Consider the following 15621-nt stretch of genomic DNA (forward strand, 5'->3'; position numbering starts at 1 on the left):
TTAATGTTCCCTCCAAAATTTCATGCAAATATTATTAACTTAGCGGATAAAATAAAAAACACACCATTATAATAGACTAGACACACTGCTATATACACATGCATCAAACCTTTATTACAACACTGAGGCAAATGTAACTATATACACTTACAGTTGTAAACATGCTAGATACAACATTGTAGCGGGTTATATACACCCTTCATATAAGTGTCTATCAAAACTTAAGAATCATACTTCAAAAGTTAGAAACACTATCACAATTGATTAAAGGCATTGTTGTAATGAGTTAGACATACCACGATACACATGTGCATTCAGGGCCGCTCTCAAGGAGGGCATGATGGTTGACGGACCTCGGCCCGACACCCCTATACTCCTATAGGCCCGATTTAAAAAAAAAATTCATATATCTATTTTTTGAAAAACAATATGTATATTTAACGTTTAAACTCAATTACACAATTATTGGCTTGGTCTAGTAGCAAAGTGGTGTGACTCTCAACCAAAAGGTTGTCGGTTCTTGTCTAACTTAAGATATATTTATATCTATTTTTGTACAAAAATTTTTTACATAACCCAAATTATAATCAAGTAGGTCCATTTAAAAATTAAATTGTTTAAAGCCAACAAAAAAACCCCTTTTACTTACGGCCCAATTTTTATTCGCCTTTAGTCTAAATTTTTTTAACAATTTTCGGAGACGGCGATGCGTGTATTAAAACTTATTACAATAGTTTGCCAGCCAACCTTAAAAGTTTGACACTCGGTGTTAATAGATACATTACTACAAAACTGTTTGCATTCTTCCATTTCTTTCCTGGTTCTCCGGACGCGAGATTGTTGTATAAATTTAAAGCTTTGCGTGTTGCTATCACTAGATGGGCGATCGATTGTAAAGCCAAAGAAAAGGAGGAAAGGGTTTTATTGGAGCAAGAGTTGCGTGACTTGGACCAAACCTTGGAGTTCCGGGATTTGTTGGAAGAAGAGACATGGTCTTTAAGCGAAATTAAAAGACGGCTAGGCGAGTTGGATAATCATTATTACCGGGATTTGAAGCAAAAGGCTCGGTGTAATTGGGCGATTCATGGAGACGAAAATTCTCGATTTTTTCACGGTTTTATTAATAAACGTAAAGCTACAAATTATTTTCCGGGTTTGGAAGTGAATGGGGCGTGGGAAACAAACCCGGTTCTCATTAAAAAGGAAGTTTTGCGATTCTTTGCTGGTAAGTTTAAAGAATCTATTACACATCGGCCTCGGTTGATTGGATATGGGTTTTCGGTCTTGTCTTCGTTGGAGGCGGATTTTTTGATCAGTGATTTTTCCGTGCATGAGATCAAGAAGGCGGTTTTTGATTGCGGTGGTGACAAAGCTCCTGGGCCGGATGGTTTTAATTTTAGGTTCATTCGGTTTTATTGGGATTTGTTCGAGAAGGATTTTGTGGATATTCTTGATCATTTTCATAAGGTTAAAAGTTTTTGCTCGGGGGTTGGTTCGTCTTTTATCACCTTAATTCCTAAGGTAAACAATCCGTCTTCTTTGGGGGATTTTAGACCGATAAGTCTCATTGGTTGTATTTTAAAGACTGTGTCGAAGGTGTTAGTGAATCGACTCAAAACGGTTATGAATAAGATTGTCTCAGAGCATCAGTCGGCTTTCTTATCCGGGAGATATATTCTTGATGGCCCTTTGGTGGCTAATGAGGTTATTGCTTGGGCTAAGAAGAGGGAGAGAAGAATTTTTATGTTCAAGATTGACTTCGATAAAGCCTTTGATAATGTGAATTGGGAGTTCTTGTTGTCGGTTCTTTCTCAGATGGGTTTTCCTTCGGTCTGGTGCGATTGGATTAGTGGTATCTTGTTGGCGAGCAGATCGTCTGTTCTTGTTAATGGATCTCCTACATTCGAATTTGGATGTCATAAAGGCATTCGTCAAGGTGACCCGCTATCGCCTTTTCTTTTTATTATTATGATGGAGGCTTTTTCAGGTATGTTGAAACAAGCCTGTGATATAGGTGCGTTTCATGGTATTACTCTTCCTAATGAAGGTCCTACTTTATCCCATCTTTTTTATGCGGATGATGCTATGATTATGGAAGAGTGGTCTTCTTTTAATTTTGATAACTTGAAACGTATTCTTCGCATATTTTACTTGTGTTCGGGGCTAAAGATTAATCTCCATAAATCAGTGTTATTTGGAGTAGGTGTAGAAGATGGTGAGATCGATATCCAAGCTGGTTTCATGGGTTGTAAGCCGGGTAGAATCCCGTTTTCTTATCTAGGGATTATGGTTGGCGCTAACATGAATAGGGTGGTTAATTGGGAACCGGTTGTGTCCAAGTTCAAGAAGAGGCTATCTAAATGGAAAGTTAATTCGTTATCTATTGCCGGTCGGTTAACCCTTATTAAATCGGTGCTGGATAGTCTTCCCACTTATTATTTTTCGCTTTTTAAGGCACCCAAGAAGGTTACCAATGATTTAGAAGCTTTGATGAGAAGGTTCTTATGGGGTGGTTCGAATGAAGTGAGGAAGATGTCATGGGTGGCTTGGGAGGTAGTCACCAAACCTATAAAAGAAGGGGGTTTAGGTATCGCTCGTTTAGAGGTTAATAATCAAGCGCTGATTACTAAATGGCTTGGGAGATTTCTAAATGATCATCACGCGATGTGGAGAAGAGTAGTGTTGTCTATTCACGGGTCCTCGCGCTGTTGGGGGCTTGCTCCGGTTAATAATGGAGTTCCCGGGGTTTGGAAGAATTGTGTTATGTTTTGGAACAAATTTAAGGTTGATGGTGTGGGTTTTAATAGAGTGATCGGGCCACAGTTGGGAATGGTCGCCAAGTTCGGTTTTGGACGGATTTGTGGTTGGGTTCGGCGCCGATTATGGACAAGTATCCGTCCTTATATGCGGTAGAAAAACATAAAAATGTCTTGCTAGCAGATCGGTTGGTGGTCACTGGATCTTCTCGTCGCATTGTGTGGGATTGGCTTAGAGCTCCTTGCTCCCAACAGGAGGTGATCGAGAAGCAGGAGTTGGAAGATCTCCTTCAAGGGGTGGTGATGGTTGACCGTGAAGATTCATGGTCTTGGGCGGTTGGTAGCTGCAAAGAGTTCGAGGTTTCGGCGATTAAAAGATGGATGGTGCGGTCCGTTGTGGATGCTGGGAGTTCCAGTTTCCAATGGAGCGATTGGGTCCCGAAAAAATGTAATATTTTTATGTGGAGGGCCGTTCTGGATAGTCTTCCAACCAAGCAGGCTTTAGCTAGACGTCATTTGCATTGTGATGATCATAGTTGCGCTTTATGTGAGAGTAATGAGGAATCGCTCGAGCACTTGTTAACCGGGTGTTTCATTTCTATGGCCGTTTGGAATGCGATTGGTTCATGGTGCAACATCCCTAGATCTTTTGTTTTTCATGTCAATGATTTGGTGGAAGTGCATAAGGTTTGTGGTGCGACGGGGAATAAGAGATTGATTATTCATGGAATTGTCATCATTACTTGTTGGAGGATTTGGCGGGCTAGGAATGAAAAGATTTTTTCGGGCAAGAACACTAAGGTGGCAGAAATGGTTGCGGATATAAAATCTTTGGGTTTTCTTTGGTACAAAAATAGATCTAAGATAGGGGTAGTGGATTGGAAAAGTTGGTGTTTATTTGATGTAACGTGATTGTTGGTTTTGGTTTTTGGATTTCAGCGTCTTTCTCCGTCTTGGTGATAGTCGTTGGTTGTGTTTGTTTTTAATGAAAGTCAATTTTCAAAAAAAAAAAAAATTAAGCGGACCGCAACACGTGCAGATTTTGATTCTACTTAATGTATTGCGGTTATATCTAGAGTTTAAACTAGTTAAAGATCAACTTATCAAAAGCTTAAATTGAGTGAACTTAACGAACATGAACCATTCTCGAGCTTAAACTAGAGCTTATTTAATAAACAAGTATGAAGCCGAGCTTGACCAGCATTGGAGCTAAATGAGCCTATTATTTACATAAATATATAATTATTATTCATTTATTTAACTACGAAATTATTATAACATGATATATATTAATACTTTAGATAATGAATTAAGCCTATGAACATATAAATCCATAGGGGAAGATTCATGAGAAAATCACAAAATTACAAGAAAATTAAGAAAACTAGAACAAAGTACCAACTAATCAATTTTTTAAACCTTTTCTGTTGTCATTTTATTTTAATTAAAAGATTAGTATTGTAAAAAATAAAAAATAAATAAAAATATATTTAGCCCATCAACTTGCATATAACTTCTTTAACTACACAGTTTTTTTTTCTTTTCAACTTTTTGACAAGTAATAATAAGATATAAAAAAATGTAAAAATTAAAAACTAAAAAAAATATTTTGTTAGTAATTTTCTCAGTTTTCTTATTATATATATACTAGATTTTATCCCCCGTATTACGAGGATTGTTTTACATTATTCGTTTTTATATTTATATATGTATATTTGAATTTTATTTTTATTTATTGTAAGAATAGTTAATAATTAATATACATGAGGTTTGATGATGAAATGGTTTCAAAAATAAATGATATGTTATAATCTAATATTTGATTAGATTATTTTTTTAATATAATGAAATGTTATAACCCGTTTAAGAGCTATCTAGGTTTGGTGAGACATTTACCCGTGAATTCGTTTAAAAGCTATCTGGATTTTATGACCTATGACCCGCTTATGTTTTTTACCATAATTATTTATTAATTATAAATAATATCTTTTTCTTTTTAAATTAAATATTAAATTTTAGTATATCCCTATTTTATAGGATTTTTATATCAAAAAATTGGTAGGATTAATTTTTAATTTAATAAAATGTTATAACCCGTTTAAGAGCTATCTGGTTTGGTAAGACCCATACCCATAAATTTGGGTTAAATCAATGAGAGGCCTCCATCTAAAAATCAAGAAATCTGGTGGCTTCCATAAAAAGGGGGAGCGACCACATCGCGACACAAAGGATTTTAGGGTTTTCGTTTATAGGGTTAGGTTCAAATAAGAAGTTTGATTTTCCTAAGAAGGCTAGAAAGGAAGGTATTTTAGTCTAACACTTAAATATCAAAACCCACTTAATTTAATTTCAAAAACCTACTTACATTAATTTCAAAAACCCAATTATATTAAACCCGATTACATATTTACTCTCTACAACCACCACCACTCCACCGCCCACCGCCACCACAACCGTCACCCACCGCCACCGCCTCGCCGGAAAAGTCCGGAAAAACACAATGGAAAACACAATGTAAAAAACACAATAAAAAAACACAATGAAAAAAAAAAACACAATGAAAAAAACACAATAAAAAACACAATTGTATGACACAATGTAAAAAATACAATGGAAAAAACACAATGAAAAATACTATTGTATAACACAATTTGGTAAAACACAATTTGTAAAAACCCACTAATTAATATATATATATATATATATATATATATATATATATATATATATATATATATATATATATATATAGTTTTTGTAGGAAGGATAAGAAGTAATCTTGTCCATTGATTTTGAATATGGAGGGTGAGATTAGTTTAGGGGGAAATCAAGTGTGAAATAAGGGGGAGGATATAAAAGGAATAACATATTTGTTGACTTTCTCTCTCCACATGCAAGACACATGTCAAATTCCCCCATCATTTTCAAACGTCTATAACTTTTTCTTACGACGTATTTATTGAAAAACAAATTCACCATAATAACGAGTGTCTTTTTATCTTTTATATGAGTACCATATTGTTTTATAAAAATTAAAAAAAATTAGTGGCTTTTTACGTATTGTGTTTTACCAAAATTGTGTTTTACAAAATTGAATTTATCATTGTGTTTTTCTTGTCATAGTGTTTTTTTCCATTGTGTTTTTACATTGTGCCATATAATTGTGTTTTTTATTGTGTTTTTATCATTGTGTTTTTTACATTGTGTCATCCAATTGTGTTTTTGTCATTGTGTTTTTTTTTCAATAGTTTTTTTTACATTGTGTTTTTATAATGTATTTCATTGTGTTTTTTTCGCTGCCGTTTTCCGGTAACTTTTCGGTGATTTTTCCGGCGAAATTTCTCGGGGATTGTTTTCCGGTGACTTTCCGACGACTTTTCCGGTGAACTTTTCCGGCGATGTGGTGGCAGTGGGTGACGATTGCGGTGGAGGTGGAGTGGTGGTGGTTGTAGGAGATGAGTGAAGATGTAAGTGGATTTTATGTAAGTGGATTTTTGAAATTAATTTAAGTGGGTTTTAAGATTAAAGTAAGTGGGTTTTGATATTAAAGTGTTAAGACGAAAATACTCTCCTTCCTAACATTCTTAGGAAAATCAAACTTCTTATTTGAACCTAACCCGTTATCCTATATAAATATTCAAAATAGTTATATAACTAACAAATAAAACGGAGACCTATAACTCAAAACTTTATCCATAGATAAAAGTATATTGGAAATGTATATTTTTCTTCACAATAGATTCAAGCACTAGAAAACAAAATATAGTACGAATAAGCTACAAACTACTAGAAAATTGTGCAAAAATCATGATAATACACATAAAACATCATAGAGACACGTATACAAAGTAAATGTAGCATGTAAATTCCGTAAAGGCCACAAAAAGTATTTATAAAGCTAAGCACATACGTCAAAGGATAGTTAAAACTGTACCTCATCGAAAAATGTTTTCAACCTTAATCCTACGCTGGTCTTTATGTAGTTCTATTCTTGACGATGTCCCTAGAGAGGTGTAGATCTAACAAATCTTATTTAACCTGCTTACCCCAAGTCATTTTGATCTTAACTCTACCCCTCATCCCTTCTATTATGAGAATTTCTACTTATCTAACAAGTGTTTTAGTATGTCTCCTCTCCATATTTCCAAACAATCTTAATCCCTCCTCCCTTATTTTACCAGCGATACTAGCAACCTCTTGGATAGCTTCATTTCTTATCCGGATCAGCCTTGTATGCTCGCACATTCACTTGAGCATCCTCATCACTGTTACCTCGATCAAACTTGCATGTCTCTTCTTCATGGCCCAATAATCTGTCTCATATAACCAGTGACGAAGCTTAGGCGAAGATGTCACGGGAGGGGGGGGGGGGTGAATACAGATAAAAAAATTCGTAAACGAAGGGAGTCGGGCTCAAATTTTAGGTCGAAAGCAAGTAAATTAACACTATTGCGGAACAAAAACGGAGGGGGTCGGGGTCACCCATTCTCTAACTATCCTTCGTCCATGCATATAACATAGTCAGTCTAACTGTAATCCTATAAATCTCTCCTTCAATTTAGTTAGGAATCCTCTCTTGCACAATATTCATGTGGTTGCCGCTTATACCAACCTTCATGGACGTGATAGATTACTTTACTATCTACGTTCTCTTTGCGTTGTACACATGATCATAAATATTAATTTTTTAACGACAACATAAGTACTTATGTATTTGTTACCTGACTTAATTTTAGTATTATATGCGGTGTGATGTGTTAGTGTGTTCACGTGGTGAAAACTCGTAGATGGGAATGATAAATGATTAGCTTGAAGAAGAAAAAAGAAGGTCGTTTGTGAAGAGGCCATGGGTGGCGTTCCCCGTGGAAAATGGTCCGGTCCCTCCATATCCACCTTTTGTGAACCCACTCTCCCATGATTCAATTTTGTATGACATTTTCATGTACTTAAATCTAAGACGGTGTATAGCGAATGGAGTCTCTATGAAGGCGTTTTGCGTCATGTGACGCCAAATCACCATAGGTACTTTTTGGCTATAACTGGTGTATTTGATAGGAACCCCTTCCAATCATTACGTCATTATTATCTTTTATTTAAAATAATGCAAATAACATTTTATTAAATAAAATAAATTAAAAACGCTAGATTAAAATTAAAACAAATACATTAAAATAATAAAAAAAATATCACTAGTACTAAATAAAAATTACTCGAGCTTATATTTTTTTGAGAAAATTACTGTTTGCATCCCTATGGTTTTAGGACGGAGACATAATGAGTCCTCAAAAATTTTTTTGAACTGGTTGAGTTCCTGTGGTTTCAGAAATGAACAATTTGAGTCCCTGTGGTTTCAGAAATGAACAATTTGAGTCCCTGTGGTTTCAGAAATGAACAATTTGAATCCATGTGGTTTCAGTAAAATAAAAGTTTACCCTAAAAGTTAAGTAACGGCAGGGACTCAAATGGTTCATTTTTGAAACCACAGGGACTCAACCAGTTCAAAAAAATTTTCGGGGACTCATTGTGCCTTCGCCTTTAAACCCCAAGGACGCAAACAGTAATTTTCTCTATTTTTTTTAATAATTTTATCCCTTTCTATTTCCGTTAGCCTCCGGGCATGTTTGGTAAGGTGATCGATCGGCTCATGCAAAAAAAACAAGATCTTTGTCCAATTGTCTGTCGTTCAATATATCGGCGAATACCTTGTTGGAATTAGAATTTTGTTGCATCACCTGAACGCGTTGACTCCCCTAAGGTTGTGTAAATTGACGAGTTGGCGGTTCATTTATATGAATTTTTCTCTAACTTCCACACCAGCACCCGTCGCCGACGACCCTGCCAGTTTCCCGTTTCCATGACTTCTTTTGTCGCCTGTTCGAGGCAACTCCGCATACTCATCCTCGTTATCACTGACTTCGTCATTGTTTAAGTTGATGTTCCAAGCATCAGACTGTGGCGTTTCCGGATCAACCGAGGACGACGTTGTGACATCTGCCCCGATCCGACCCGACCCAGGTACCCGTTTCTCTGACCCGATCTCTTTCTTTTATGATTTAATATTTATACTTATATTTTACTTTTAATAATAATATATATTTTCCTTCCCGCCTCTTTCTCTCTCTTTCTTTCCGCCGTCCCTCTCCTTCTCTCTTTCCGCCTTCTTTTCCCTCTTGTCGCCGTCCCGCCCTTAAGCCTTGTTTTCCTCTTTTTCTTCTAACTCTTTTGTTCCTTCCCGCCTAAGGTTGTCTGCGCAGACCCCCTTGCAAGGAAGCCTGCGTGAAGACCACCTGTTTCAGTGATACGCGAGACGAACTCTTCTCGCAGCGCGCTAAGAATTGTAATTCTTCTCGCAGCGCGCTAAGAACGGTAGTTCTTTCCGCGACGCGTTAAGGTTGTTTCTGTCTGCCTTCGCGCTCGCGCTCTCTTGACCTTCTGTGTCTGCCTTCGCGCCTTAGCCTTCTCGCGCTGAACCCTTTGAGTTTTCTTCTGTTGACTCTAGCCGTTTGCTTTTGTGTTCTCTTATCTTTTGAGCTGCTGACCTAATCTGCTTTATGTCTGAAAAGTTACTTTCGACGCAGCATGCGCACCAACCCCATTGGTTGACAGAAAAAGTGACTGACATTATCTTTTGAGATCTGCTTTTTCCATGCTTGACCAGTACCTTTATCTGACCCGCCCATGCTTTTTACTGTTAACCTGTCAGCTTTTCCTTTGCCCCCCTGCAGTTGCCATATCTTTCCATATCTTTTGCTTTTGTTTTCTTATGCTTTTTGATATCTTTTGCTTGATCCTGTTAAAGATCCTTTCCCCTTTTCCAGGGATTATGTCTCCTAGGGTTTTCCTATAAATAATAGTAATATTTTCATAACACTACACACACAAAACACTTAATCTCTCCTGTTCTCTTGCCCCTTGCTCTCTCTGCCTCCGTCTTCCTCCCTGTTCTGCCCTGCTTTTCCGGTAATATATATATATATATATATATAATAATTTACTTATTAATTATGCTAACTTGTAATCAAGACTTAAAACAAATCATTAAAACGATAATCTTATTTATAGGTTAACTTGTGCTTGTTTAAAGTTGGTTCTTGCTTTATCTTACACCGCATCGTTTATCAAGTGAGTAATCTCGTACCTAATCCCTTTTTGCTTTTAATGTTTTGGGATGTTCATGTGTTCATACAAACTTAGAGTCTTAAACTTGTTTATGAACTTTAGTCGCGCAGTATCCCATGTGTTGAGGATGTAGACTTGGCTGTTTATTTGTATGTGTGGATCATTAACCGTCTTGTCGGTCTATTCCGCAGTTTTCATGGTACCATTAGATGAACACGGGAGAACTATCGTTTATGATTTTCTCTTTTGTTTACACATGCACAGTTTGTCTTGTTTGTGAGCTCAATTGTGAGCACTGGCAGTCTTATGAATCTTAGAGTTGGTCCCGATCAGATTACACCCTTGTTGAAAACCAGACATACACATGTTGCGCGCAGATTTATTGTTATCTATGTATTGTATTAAACTTGATTTCTCACCAACACGCAAGTGTTTGACGTTTATTTTAACACATGTTCAGGTTTGCTGTAGCTACTTTTGGAGCTTGTGGACACGTAAGACGTTTTTACTTTTGGACCTAGATTAAAATGTATCAAGACAAGTTATTGCTGTTCGAATATTACGATTTATAATATATTAATTTATGTTGGTTTATTTATATCTTGTGTTTACCCTGCGCCTGCGCGAATGAATGTATTTATTAAATATTGACACCCAATAGTGTCACGAGTAATGAAACAATATGTGGCGCCCCGATGTATAATCCGCCTTTGGTCGGGGTGTTACAGATTGGTATCAGAGCTCGTTGACTTTAGGATAGGTGGTTAGACGTAACGGCCTAGAATACCTAAGAGTCCCTTCTCGCGCATGAGAGAAATCTCATGTTTGCGCGCTTATTGTTAATTACTCGTTATTTATGAATATGCTCGCGCTTGCGCAGTATATGATTTTATGTTTTATTTCGCGATATTTCGATTTTTGTTAAATTTCGATTTTTATTGATTTTACTTACATGTTCGTTTGTTGGATTTGAAAATCCGAAAAGTCATGGTGATACATGAATAGTTGATTTTCAATTTCCATTTACGATTATGTTCTGAGGTTGGAGACTTGAAAAGTCATGGTGATACATGAATTGTCAACCTCCAATACTCATTTCCTTGTGTATTTTATATTGAAGATTGAAAAGTCATGGTGATACATGAATCGTCAATCTCCAATACTCGTTTGCTCGTATATTTTAAAATTAGGAATTCGGAAAGTCATGGTGATACATGAATTGTCGATTCTTGATTCGAATTTGTTACCTTTATTAAGTCTGCATTTGAAGTCATTTAATCTACTTTAACTTTTGATAGTATCTAACCCTGCGAAACCAAGCTTTTCGAGGTTATACTTTGCGCTAAAACCAAGATATTAACTAAAATTAAAATTTTTATAGAATGCCTCCGCTATCTCGCCGATTTCAGAGAAGAGAAGCCTCGCGCATGCGTAGACAGCAACGTTCCCAGGAAATGGCCGCCGCAATAGCCCAAGCTTTGAGCCAAAACAATACCAACACCTCTGGTTACAACATTAAATCCTTTAACGCGGGTAACCCTCCAAAGTTCACAGGTCTTGAAGGTGCTACCGTGATGCTCCAGTGGCTTGAGGAAATAGAAAACACTTTCCTCCACACCCAATGCCCCTCAGACAGACGAACCCTATATGCTTCCAGTGTCCTGGAATCCAGAGCGCTTACATGGTGGAATGGAGTAGCTCATGCGCGTGGCGTAGAGGCTGCTTCTAGCATGACATGGGAGGAATTCAAGGAAATTCTTACGCGAGAATTCTGCCCTCCCAACGAAGTTAAGCGCCTGGAGGAAGAATTCTGGAACTTGAAGCAATACAGCGGAGAAGCGCGCGAGTACGCGACGCGCTTCCACGAGCTAAGCTTACTGGTCCCTCACCTTGTTACCCCTTCCCGTCGAGCCATAGAGAAATTCCTTGGGGGTCTCCCCATGGAAATTCAAGATTCTGTATGGGCCAGAAACCCAGTAACCCTCTCTGACGCCATCGAGTTGGCCGCTGTGCTCAGCGACAACCATGTCAGAGCAGGAACCCTGTTCCTGCGGGGAGCTGAGAAAACCAAACCCACCAAGACTGCCCCTGAACCAACAGAAACCAAACCAGAACCCTCAAACCGTAACAACCTCAAGCGCAGGCGCAAAGCCTATGCGCTTACCAACCCGCCCATTGTCCAGCAACCCGCATACCAACCTCCAGTTTATGCGCCTAACCCTCTGTCAACCTACCCAACACCTCCTGTAGTCCATAACTATGCCTTAACCAATCCCGCACTCCCTGCCCCGCCAACTAAGAAACCTTACACAGGAAACCATCCCTTTTGCCCAACCTGTAGATTTCACCACCCAACCCAAACCCCGTGTCGACTTTGTACCCGATGTGGCCGTACTGGTCACACTGCTGAGAACTGTAGAGTCCCTTCCGCCAATCCAATTGCGCCAACACCACCAGTCTACCCGCAGAACCCTCAACCAACCTACCAAAACCCACGACCCAGAACGTGCTTTAACTGCGGCGATCCCAGTCATTTCCGGAACGCGTGCCCGAGACTACAAGTTCAGATCACACAAGCGAATCCGGTGAACCAGATTTCAAACCAAGTAACGCGTGGACGAGCTTTTAACATAACCGCGCACCAAGCGCAAGCGAATAATGACGTAGTTAATGGTACATTTTTGCTTAACGGATTTTATGCTTCTGTACTTTTTGATACTGGCGCCGATCGAAGTTTTATCTCTCGCGCCTTCGAGCAGAAGCTTGCGCGACCGCGCAGCGATTTAAAAGAAGATTTTTCAGTTGAATTGGCTAATGGCGAAACTATTTTAATTAACTCAGTGATTAAAGATTGCACGCTTAACCTTAACGAAAACGATTTTCTGATTGACCTCATCCCCATGCCTCTTGGAAGCTTTGATGTTATCATTGGTATGGACTGGCTTTCGCATAATCGCGCCGAAGTTATTTGCGCCAAGAAATTGATTCGCATACCTCGAGAAAATGGTGATCTTCATATTTACGGCGAAAAACCCTCCAGTGGTCTTAAACTTATGTCTTGCGCCGAAGCCCAAAGACTCATGCGGAAGAAGTGTATTGCATTTCTAGCCCATGTGGTTAAACCTGCTGAAGAAAAGAAGCTTCGCGATATCCCTGTTGTGCGTGATTTCCCTGAAGTTTTTCCTGATGATCTTCCTGGTATCCCTCCCGCTCGTGAAGTCGAGTTCCGTATTGATCTTGTCCCTGGTGCTTCCCCCGTAGCTAAGTCTCCTTATCGTCTTGCACCCGCTGAGATGCAAGAATTGGCCAGCCAACTTCAAGAGTTGACTGCTAAAGGATTCATTCGCCCTAGCTCTTCGCCCTGGGGTGCTCCGGTGTTGTTCGTTAAAAAGAAAGATGGATCGTTTCGCATGTGTATTGATTACCGCGAGTTGAACAAACTCACCATTAAAAACCGGTATCCCTTACCGCGTATTGACGACCTCTTTGATCAACTCCAAGGTGCCTCTTGTTTCTCGAAGATTGATCTCCGCTCTGGCTATCACCAGTTGCGCATCCGCGATGAAGATGTTCCGAAGACTGCTTTTCGAACTCGTTATGGCCATTTTGAATTCTTGGTCATGTCCTTCGGTTTAACCAACGCACCCGCCGTTTTCATGGATCTAATGAATCGGGTGTGTAGGCCTTTCTTGGATAAATTCGTGATTGTGTTTATCGATGATGTTCTGGTGTATTCTAAGACCAAGGCCGAGCATGAGCAACATCTCCGATTGGTATTGCAAAAGCTTAGAGCCGAGCAGCTCTATGCTAAGCTTTCCAAGTGTGAATTTTGGTCTGATGAAGTACAGTTTCTTGGTCATGTTGTAAACAAGATGGGTATTCATGTCGACCCATCCAAAATTGAAGCAATCAAGAACTGGATTACGCCATCCACTCCTTCTGAGATCCGTTCCTTTCTGGGCTTAGCTGGTTATTACCGGCGCTTCATTTCGAACTTCTCAAAGATCGCATTGCCTTTAACAGCTCTAACGCACAAAGGTAAACCGTATATTTGGGGCTCGAAGCAAGAAGAAGCCTTTCTGACGCTCAAGCGTTTGTTGTGTGAAGCTCCTGTTCTTGCGCTACCTGAGGGTAATGATGATTTTGTCGTGTACTGCGATGCCTCCAACCAAGGTCTCGGTTGTGTTCTTATGCAACGAGGCAAGGTTATCGCTTACGCATCAAGGCAACTTAAGGTTCATGAAAAGAATTATACGACTCACGATCTCGAACTTGGTGCAGTTGTTTTTGCCTTGAAAATCTGGAGACACTACCTTTATGGTACTAAGTGTATCCTTTACACTGACCATAAAAGCCTTCAGCATATCTTTGATCAAAAGGAACTTAACATGAGGCAACGCCGATGGAACGAACTCATCAGCGATTACGATTGTGAGATCCGGTATCATCCTGGTAAGGCTAATGTGGTAGCCGATGCGCTCAGCCGAAAACCCTGCCAGCTTAACTGTATCTTGCCGCGCACGCAGCTTCACTTCGCGCCGATCCAAAGTAACCTTGAATCGCGCATTCGTGACGCGCAGCGCGCATCCATCAGTAATGGTAACCTTCGCGCCGAGTTAGCGTGTGGCGCGGAAGCACATTTTGTGCCTAATCTGAGTGGAATTCTCTGCTATCTCAATCGCATCTGGATTCCCTTTGATGAGAATCTTCGCGCTGATATCCTGTGTGAAGCGCACAAATCTCGGTATTCTATTCATCCTGGAGCTGATAAGATATACAAGGATTTGCGCATTACTTATTGGTGGCCCGGTATGAAAAAGGATATTGCTGTGTTCGTAGCTAAATGTCTGACTTGTTCTAAAGTGAAAGCTGAACACCAACGCCCATCTGGTTTGCTCGAACAACCAGAAATTCCTACGTGGAAATGGGAATGTGTAGCGATGGACTTTATTACCAAGTTACCTTTGACAGCAAGCAAACATGATAGCATTTGGGTAATAGTGGATCGATTGACTAAGTCTGCTCACTTTCTGCCCATTCGTGAAAACTACCGTGTTGAGCATCTCGCGCAGCTTTATGTCAAGGAAATTGTCTGCCGCCATGGTACTCCTTTGAGCATCATATCCGATCGCGATGGCCGTTTTATATCCCGCTTTTGGAAATCTCTCCAATCTGCGCTAGGAACTCGCTTGGACATGAGTACGGCATATCATCCCCAGACTGACGGTCAGTCTGAGCGAACTATTCAAACTCTTGAGGATATGCTCCGATCTTGTGTTCTTGATTTTGGAGGTAATTGGGATTCACACCTGCCTTTGATCGAGTTCTCTTATAATAACAGCTATCATTCCAGTATCGGTATGGCCCCATTTGAAGCACTTTACGGTCGTAAGTGCCGCTCCCCGATTTGTTGGAGCGAAGTGGGTGAAACTCAAATCACAGGACCCGAACTTGTTCAAGAGACAACCGATAAAATCGCCAAGATCCGTGATCATCTGCTGACTGCCAGAAGCCGACAGAAGAGTTACGCAGATCGTAGGCGGAAGCCTCTCGAACTTCAAGTTGGTGATCTTGTTCTCCTCAAAGTGTCGCCTTGGAAAGGTGTTGTCCGCTTTGGGAAGAAGGGTAAGCTTGCTCCTCGTTATGTTGGTCCATTCAAGATTCTCGCGCGTGTGGGAAAAGTTGCCTACAGACTTGACCTGCCGCCCGCGCTCAGTAATGTGCATCCAACGTTCCATGTATCCAA

This window comes from Bidens hawaiensis, unplaced genomic scaffold (genome assembly GCF_021521415.1).
Source record: "Bidens hawaiensis isolate Kalapana, Puna unplaced genomic scaffold, B.hawaiensis_p1.1 tig00032018_1, whole genome shotgun sequence".
Taxonomy (NCBI): domain Eukaryota; kingdom Viridiplantae; phylum Streptophyta; class Magnoliopsida; order Asterales; family Asteraceae; genus Bidens; species Bidens hawaiensis.